Below are 7,937 nucleotides of genomic sequence, written 5' to 3' on the forward strand. Positions count from 1 at the left end.
GAGAGGTGTTTAGTCCCAGGGTCCTTAGCTTAGTGGTGAGCTTGGAGGGCACTATGGTGTTAAATGCTGAGCTGTAGTCAATGAACAGCATTCTCACGTAGGAGTACCTTTTGTCCAAGTGGGAAAGGGCAGTGTGGAGTGCAATGGAGATTGTGTCATCTGTGGATCTGTTGGGGCGGTATGCGAGTTGGAGTGGGTCCAGGGTATTTGGGATAATAGTGATAATGTAAGCCTTTACCAGCCTTTCAAATCATTTCATGGCTAGAGATGTGAGTACTATGGGGCGATAGTCATTTAGACAGGTTATCTTGGCATTCTTGGGCACAGGGACTATGGTGGTCTGCTTGAAACATGTAGGTATTACAGACTGGATCAGGGAGAGGATGAACATTTCAGTGAAGACACTTACCAGCTGGTCAGTACATGCTCTGAGTACTCGTCCTGGTAGTCCTGGTATGTGTCGTGTTTAAAAGTCTTACTCACATCGTCCAGAACAACTGGTGCTCTCACAGATGGTCCGGTGTTGATTTCCTCAAAGTGAACGTAGACGTCATTAAGATCATCTGGAAGGCTTGTGTCACTGAGCATTTTGAGGTTGGGTTGCCCTTTGTAATCTGTGATAGTTTGCAAGCCCTGTCACATCCGACGAGCGGCAGAGCCGGTGTAGTAGGATGTGATCTTAGTCCTGTATTGTTGCTTTGCCTGTTTGATGGTTTGTCGGAGGGTGTAGCAGGATTTCTTATAAGCATCCAGGTTAGTGTCCCGCTCCTTGAAAGCGGCAGCCTAGCCTTTAGCTCAGCTCAGATGCTGCCTGTAATCCATGGCATCTGGTTGGAATATGTACATACGGTCACTGTGGGGACGACGTCATCGATGCACTTATTAATAAAGCCGGTGACTGGTGTGGTAAACTCCTCAATGCCATCGGCTGAGTCCCGGAGCATATTCCTGTCTGTGCTATCAAAACAGTCCTGTAGTTTAGAATCCACTGCTACATCCTGTTTGAGTTTTTGCTTGCAAGCAGGAATCAAGAGGATAGAGTTATGGTCAGATTTGGAGGGTGAGGGAGAGCTTTGTAGGAGTCTCTGCGTGTGGAGTAATGGTGATATAGAGTTCTTCAGCCTCTAGTTGCACAGGTGACATGCTGGTAGAAATGAGGTAAGATGGATTTCCGTTTTCCTGCATTAAAATCATCGGCCACAAAGAGCTCCACCTCTGGATGACCATGTAACTTGCAGTCACACGCAGTTTGTTACGACTCCTATCGGATGTCTAGTCGGAGGTATGCGTAACACTGTTATGAGTCCTATCTAGTCAGAGATATGCATCCGAGGGAAATGCTGCTTTTGATGGAGAACACATCCCCACCACAGGCAGTCAGTTACTGTAGCAGTCGGTTAGTGGATGGATCCGGGTTTGCTGGGCTTAGCTCACATCTCAGAGAGAGAGAGAGAGAGCGAGAGAATGAGGGATACACTGTATTGAAAGGTGGCGGGCTACATTTACCAAAAGGAGAAGAGATCATAAATGTAATATGAGGCACAGGAGGCTGGTGAGGGGAGGACGGCTCATAATAACGACTGGAATGGAGTGAATGGAATGGTATCAAGCATATGGAAACAATGTGTTTGATATCATTACATTTGTTCCATTACTTTGAGCCCATCCTCCCCAATTAAGGTGCCACCAGTCACCTGTGATATGAGGTTAGTAAGAGAAGCTCAGCTGATATGCCTGTTTGAGACGTCCTGAAGGCATACATGGCATGCAACACAATGAACTACTACTGTATCAAACCCACAGTTTACTACACATTACCATCAAGTCATATGTTAGGGATCTTGTTAGTGAACAGCTAATTTGATACATGGCTCAGTCCAAATGCAGTCCACAGACTGACAGACTTATTGACCCAAATATGTGTGTCTGTCATGTAAGAGAGAGAGATAGAGAGATTGTGTGTGTGTGTGTGTGTGTGTGTGTGTGTGTGTGTGTGTGTGTGTGTGTGTGTGTGTGTGTGTGTGTGTGTGTGTGTGTGTGTGTGTGTGTGTGTGTGTGTGTGTGTGTGTGTGTGTGTGTGTGTGTGTGTGTGTGTGTGTGTGTGTGTGTGTGTGTGTGTTTGCTGCTCTACTCTAACAGCATTTACAGAGGAAGAAATAGATCAGGCTTATTGTCCTTATTCCACACCTGTGCATCACACAGCAGGACCCAACAAACACAATAAAACATATCACAGATATGGAGATGGAAATGTAAAAGTGAATTTGATCATCATTGGCTCATTAGCCACTTACTTCCGCTTTCCTCTTATTCTATATCATTTATTTACAGGTTGCTGTTTGTTTTATTTACTGGATTTACCAACACTAAAATGTAACAGCACAGATCCCATTCTGCAATAACATACTTTGTGTCTTTGTAGGTCAACAATAAGCAGGGGAGAAATCCAAGTATGAGCAAGACTTTAAAGTGAATTTGATCTTTTGAGAGCAACACGTTTGGTACTGTAATGGTTAGGGTTCTCCAGAGGGTGGTGCAGGTAGCCCAACGCGTCACCAGAGGCACACGGCCTGCTCTACAGGACATCTACAGCACCCGGTGTCACAGCAAGGCAGAGAAGATCATCAAGGACCTCAGCCACCGAGCCACGCTAGCATCTAGGAGGCGGAGACAGTACAGATGCATCAAAGCTGGGACAGAGAGACTGAAAAACAGCTTCTATCTCCAGGCCATCAGACTGTTAAATAGTGACCACTAGTCGGCCTCCGCCCAGTACCCTGCCCTGAACTTAGTCACTGTTACTAGCCGGCTACCACCCATTACTCTACCCTGCACCTTAGAGACTGCTGCCCCATGTATTAAAGACTGGTCACTTTAATAATGTTTACAGACTGTTTTACCCATTTCATATGTATATACTGTATTCTAGTCAAGGCTCATCCTATAGTATATCTACTGTTGTACATACCTTTTCTATTCATATAATGTACATTCTCACCATCATAAACATTCCGGACTCTGACATTGCTCGTTCTGATATTTGTTAATTTCTTTATTTGCATTTTTGGGATTCATGTGTATTGTTTGGTATTACTGCCCAGTTGGAGCTAGAAACACAAGCATTTCGCTGCATCTGCGATAACATCACAGTATCTGCTTCTGCTCAGACCTGTAGCATTTGATGAGTTATACCATGATTCTGACCTGCTGCCAAGCCAAAACCTCAACCATACAAATTCAGGGGGGTTATATTCTTCTCCCCAGCACTTTTCGTTATCCAACAAATAACCTCATCGATACAACAGCAAGGTGCATACTACGGTTTACTGCCACTTCTATAGAGAACTTAAGCTCAGCTGGAATGTAGTAGAGTTAACAGGAACCATGTCATCTTTCGTTGCCCTTTGGGAAAGGATATGTCTGTAATATCTGTATTCAGATCAGTTTAGCACAGATGATGGAAGTGCCTGTATGAATGAAGTGCAGGGTATAACCAGTCCCTTTACTGTTACGGATATTTGGGATAAAAAGTTGTGTTGCAGTAAGAGGGAACTGGTAGTTGACTGACTTGGTTTGACACAGCAAACTACAGTTTTCACTCAATTGAAATGACGTTGAAATGAATGTATGTTCATGGAATAGTGTTATACTTCTAGTCAGTGAAGAAACACGGGACGTCGGGTGAGTTGAGACGAAAAGCGACAATCTTTGTCTGCCACGCAGCAGAGTGAGCAGACAGTCATGTGTGAGTACCCGACGTCAGAAAGGAAAATAAGAAGAGAACAGGACAAGACATGAAAACTCATCCCATTACCTACATTTACACATGATAAAAATCACTTTACTATAATGACAGTTAAAAAAATATACCTGGTCCAACTAACAAAATACAAATGGACTTACAGCACAGGCATTTAGCACCATAGCAGAGTGATACACAAGGCACAGATTCTCCAGTCGGAAACCAAGAGCCAGACTAAGAGTTACAGGTCATGTGTTTTCTGCTTTCAGAGGACAGAAATCAACAGTTGACCACAAACGTATTGACTGTAAACATAGTACACGTAGAGTGCCACATGAAACTACAAAAAAAACAGTACACGTAAAGTTGACACATGGCAATGGTTTTATTGACATGTCTTAATACTGCAAATATTTACGAGCAAGGAATGCTGGCAATCAAACCCAATGAACTCAATTGTATTCATATGTTGGGAAAGCCATCAGGTTTGGCTGATGAAGGAACGGAACAGAGTGGTAATCATCTCTCTGACCCATGAAACAATCAAAGGATGCTGCTTGAACGCTATATATACACATGCACACACACACACACACACACACACACACACACACACACACACACACACACACACACACACACACACACACACACACACACACACACACACACACACACACACACACACACACACACACACACACACACACACACACACAAAACACACACACACACACACACACACAAAACACACACACACACACACACACACAGGGTTTGGGTAGGTTACTTTCTAAATGTAATCCGTTACCGTTACTAGTTACCTGTCCGAAAGTGTAATCAGTAACGTAACTTTTTGATTACCCAAACTCAGTAACGCAATCTGATTACACTCTGTTACTTTTAGATTACTTTCCCCTTAAGAGGCATTAGAAGAAGACAAAATGTACGTTACCAATTGAACGACATCTATTGCAGGATAAATCAATGTTAAAGTTTACATAGCTGGCCATATAAGGATGTTACATTGTACTTTATGGGTTGGTTATGTGGGCTTCTTCTGACCCATCACTTTCTACTACATATAATACTACGATTAAATGATGCCCAATAAATGTTATACCACTTGGAAATATGGAAGTATAGATTAGCCAAATTGTTTTACATTTACATTTACATTTACGTCATTTAGCAGACGCTCTTATCCAGAGCGACTTACAATTTGGAAAGTTCATACATATTCATCCTGGTCCCCCCGTGGGGAATGAACCCACAACCCTGGCGTTGCAAGCGCCATGCTCTACCAACTGAGCCACACGGGACCTGAGCATGACCCCAAAACTAAGGATTTATTAGCCAACTCAACTCTGTTGTCATGAAGGACTGATTGGGTTCATTGATTCGAGTTGAAAAATAAATTCTGCACTCATGGAATGGCATGGCTTTAAGCACCACTGAAAAGTGCTATTTACATGTGAAAAATGAATGCCATATGCTGCATTTGCTATTGGCCTTTTGTTTACCTTTTTGTTGGTGACACTTTGATATCTTGATCATTTGCAGCTGTTTAAAGGGCAAATCCACGGATGAAACAATAACAAAACGGCCACCACGCCTCTGTTTTGGTGAAAAGATGAGGGATGGGCCTGGAGAAATATAACCACAGACAAAGCTATGGATGCAAGGACTGGCCATCCATTATATAAAAAGTATAGTTTTAACCACGTCATGAGGCTATACAGTGTTTGTTTACATGTACAATGTTTACAAACATTGGAGTAAAACAAGCTGATGTTTTGGGTTCTCATGGAGTGTGACAGTTGAACTAAGCTCATGAGGCTCATAAGTTATATTCTTCAACAATCAATGGATATATATACAGTACCAGTCAAAAGCTTGGACACACCTACTCATTCCAGGATTTTTCTTTATTTTTACTATTTCTACATTGTAGAATAATAATAATGCATCAAAACTATGAAATAACACATACAGAGGATAGGTAACATACAGAGAGCTCAGAAAAATAATTTGTTTAAATGTAATCTGGCACCTTATGATAATATCATGATGTTTGTGTATTAATTATGATGCCATGATATATACCAGATGTATTGATGTGTATTATGATTCCATGTACTGTGTTCAAATTTGGATGTAATATCCTAGTCATGTTCGTGCAGTACATTGAGATGTGTGATTTACAACAGTCAGAATGACATCCTCATTAAAATTACAATTGGACAGTTAAAGAGGTATGCAGAAAAAATACCACACACACACATATATATATACACAGTACCAGTCAAACGTTTGGACACACCTACTCATTCAAGGATTTTTCTTTATTTTTACTATTTTCTACATTGTAGAATTATAGTGAAGACATCCAAACTATGAAATTACACCTATGGAATAATGTAGTAACCAAAAAAGTGTTAAACAAATCAAAATATATTATATATTTGAGATTATTCAAAGTAGGCACCCTTTGCCTTGATGACAGCTTTGCACACGCTTGGCATTCTCTCAACCAGCTTCACCTGGAATGCTTTTCCAACAGTATTGAAGGAGTTCCAACATATACTGGTGGGGTAAAGGATGCTGGAGGTTTTGAGGCTCATACCATGTCTTTCTTTAGGGCATCCTTTGGGTTGATTTTGGTCAGTTTGACTCTCTCCTTCTGGCTCTTCCTGTCGCGAACCTCTCCCTCCTGATGGAAGCCAACCATCAGCTGATAGACCACCACACCAATGATGGCGCCCAGGAACGAGGCAAAGATGAGCACCAGGAACCAGCACTTATTGGCACTTATTTGAGCTGTTCTTGCCATAATATGGACTTGGCCTTTTACCAAATAGGGCTCTCTTCTGTATACCACTCCTACCTTGTCACAACACAACTGATTGGCTCAAGCACATTAATAAGGAAAGAAATTCCACAATTTCACTTTTAACAAGAAACACATGTCAATTGAAATGCATTCCATGTGACTACCTAATGAAGCTGGTTGAGAGAATGCCAAATGTGTGCAAAGCTGTCATCAAGGCACAGTGTGGCTACTTTGAAGAATCTCAAATATACAGTATTTTGATTTGTTTAACACTTTTTTGGTTACAACATGATTCCATATGTGTTATTTCATAGTTTTGATGTCTTCATTATTATTTTACAATGTAGAAAATAGTAAAAATAAAGAAAAACCCTTGAATGAGTAGGTGTGTCCAAACTTTTGACTGGTACATTTACCTTTTTTTGTGGTCCCTTACATGTAACGGATTTGTAATCCGTTACTCCCAAACCCTGTATATATACACATATTCCGGATTCCGACATTGCTCATCCTAATATTCATATATTTCTTACTTCCATTATTTTACTTTTAGAGTTGTGTGTATTATTAGATATTACTGCACTGTTGGAACTAGGAACACAAGCATTTCGCTACACCCGCAATAACATCTGCTCAACAACATCTTTCAAACACCTAAAACCGCTTTTTCCTGCAACCTAGAGCCATAATCATTATGCCTAATTCTATATAAAAATATAATAACAAAATATGTATATTATGTATATTGTTCTGCATAGGTTATCTAAGCATGACTCTTTACCTGTTCAATTGCCATTTTAATGAATGATGCTCATTGAGTCCTTAAGACGTTTTATTCCCAAAGTGAAAACAGCACCCCCTATTAAGAAGTTAAGAAGTTTTATGCCTTAGGAGTTTAGTACACCTGCCACACTGGTATATAGTATTACAACCCTAAAGACTAGCAACCTTGCCAGCAAAGATAGACAAGCTACTCTAACGTGATTGATAGCCTGAAATGGCTTGGTAGCTAGTTATGGGGTTGGGAGATTATGAACCTTTCTAGCTGGCTAGCTAAAGCAAGTTAATACAATTGCTAGGTGGTTAGTATTACAGAGACACAACAAAACGGTTTCATTTATTCATCAAGAAGGAATCAATAGGCTGCATAACTTGATCAAATTCATTTACAATCCTACCTCCTGCGAGTCCTGCCCCTCACCGGCAGCTGAAATCAAATCTGTGTGTGTCACTCAACATTCTCTCTCCTCCTCCACTGACGATACTGTCTGCAGACAATAGAGTATATAGCATCCTGACAAGCATATCTTTGCGCCATGGTGCACCTTGGAAGCATGAAAATAAAAGGAGAGCCACACACTC

The sequence above is a fragment of the Salvelinus alpinus genome, chromosome 19 (assembly GCF_045679555.1).
Source record: "Salvelinus alpinus chromosome 19, SLU_Salpinus.1, whole genome shotgun sequence".
NCBI lineage: Eukaryota > Metazoa > Chordata > Actinopteri > Salmoniformes > Salmonidae > Salvelinus > Salvelinus alpinus.